Genomic DNA, 2,060 nt, shown 5'->3' on the forward strand with positions numbered 1-2,060 from the left:
GTCATTGATTCTGTTTATGTAATGGATTACATTTATTGATTTGCATATGTCGAACCAGCCTTGCATCCCAGGGATGAAGCCAACTTGATTGCGGTGGATAAGCTTTTTGATGTGCTGCTGGATTCTGTTTGCCAGTATTTTATTGCAGATTTTTGCATCTATGTTCATCAGGGATGTTGGCCTAAAATTTACTTTTTTTGTTGTGTCTTTGCCAGGTTTTGGTATCAGGATGATGCTGGCCTCATAAAATGAGTTATGGAGGATTCCCTCTTTTTCTATTGCTTGGAATAGTTTCAGAAGGAAGGGCACCAGCTCTTCTTTGTACCTCTGGTAGAATTTGGCTGTTAATCTGTCTGGTCATGGGCTTGTTTTGGTTGGTAGGCTATTAATTACTGCCTCAATTTCAGAACGTGGTATTGGTCTATTCAAGGATTCAGTTTCTTCCTGGTCTAGTCTTGGGAGGGTGTATGTGCCCAGGAATATATCCATTTCTTCTAGATTTTCTAGTTTATTTGCATAGAGGTGTTTATAGTATTCTCTGATGGTAGTTTGTATTTCTGTGGGATCAGTGGTGGTCTCCCCTTTATCATTTTTTATTGTATCTATTTGATTCTTCTCTCTTTGCTATTAGTCTGGCTAGTGGTCTATTTTGTTAATCTTTAAAAAAAAAAAAACCAGCTCCTGGTGAGGAGCCAAGAAGCAGCAGCACCAGCTTTACAAGCCCTACACCAACAGAAATATTGCAAAGGATCCCACTTCACTAGAAGAAGAGATCAAAGAGATTCGTCGAAGTGGCAGTAGTAAGGCTCTGGACAACACTCCAAAATTCCAGCTCTCTGACATTTTCTACTTTTGCCAGAAAGGAATGGAGACCATTATGGATGATGAGATGACAAAGAGATTCTCAGCAGAGGAACTGGAGTCCTGGAACCTGCTGAGCAGAACCAGTTATAACTTCAGGTACATCACCCTTCAGCTCACAGTCCTGTGGGGGTTAGCAGGGCTGATTTGTTACTGCTTCCTGCTGCTGCTCAGTATAGCGCTGGCCTTCACAGGGATTAGCCTTCTAGTGGTGGGCACGACTATGGCGGGGTACTTGCTTCATACCTCGCCAATCGATGTGATCATCTTGTCCAGCGATGGCTATTTTGCCACGGTGGGTCAAGTGCACGGGGGACTCATAGGTTTGATTCAGAGAGCCATGGTGAAAACTTGCCCACACATCTGGTTTGAGCGCTTGGAAGTGAAGGATCGCCGCCTGCTGGCTAAGAGACTGACTGAACAAGTGCAAGATAAAAGCAAGCTGCCTATCCTCATCTTCCCAGAAGGAATCTGCATCAATAATACATCGGTGATGATGTTCAAAAAGGGAAGTATTGAAATTGGAGCCACAGTTTACCCTGACGCTATCAAGTATGACCACCAATTGGGCGATGCCTTCTGGAACAGCAGCAAATAAGGGATGATGATGTACCTGCTGCGAATGATGATCAGCTGGGCCATTGTCTGCAGCATGTGGTACCTGCCTCCCATGACCAGAGGGGCAGATGAAGATGCCGTCCAGTTTGTGAATAGGGTAAAATCCGCCATCGCCAGGCAGGGAGAACTTGTCAACCTGCTGTGGGATGGGGGCCTGAAGAGGGAGAAGGTGAAGGACATATTCAAGGAGGAGCAACAGAAGCTATACAGAAAGATGATTGCGAGGAACCACGAGGACAGGAGCCGCTCATGAGCTTGCTTCGAGCTGGCTGGGGCCACCATGCGGAGTGACCACAGGCTAGGAGCTGGAGTTGCCGCCGCTGCCTCCACTGCTGTGTCCTTTCCAGAATCCAGGGCTCCCTGGGCTGCTCTGGATCCCAGGACTCTGGATTTTGCCAAGTGCAGTGGGATCCCTGTGCACCTGGCGCTACCTGCCCTTGGCAGTATGAACGGATGCTGCTGGGTGTCATGACCCAGGATAAGATGGCTTGTTTCTTTTACAGTAAGTTGTTGGAGGTGTCAGGCCTCTGAGTCCAAGCCTGCATGTATACATCCAGATGGCCTGAGGCAACTGAAAAACC

At 46.9% G+C, this 2,060-nt stretch overlaps 1 pseudogene; it reads left to right on the plus strand.

Moving 5' to 3' along the window:
- The first annotated feature begins 694 nt into the window (after positions 1 to 694).
- On the plus strand, positions 695 to 1,732 carry LOC129489277 (glycerol-3-phosphate acyltransferase 4-like; annotated as a pseudogene).
- Positions 1,733 to 2,060: the final 328 nt, after the last annotated feature.

The sequence above is a fragment of the Symphalangus syndactylus genome, chromosome 9, assembly GCF_028878055.3.
Source record: "Symphalangus syndactylus isolate Jambi chromosome 9, NHGRI_mSymSyn1-v2.1_pri, whole genome shotgun sequence".
Classification (NCBI taxonomy): Eukaryota; Metazoa; Chordata; class Mammalia; order Primates; family Hylobatidae; genus Symphalangus; species Symphalangus syndactylus.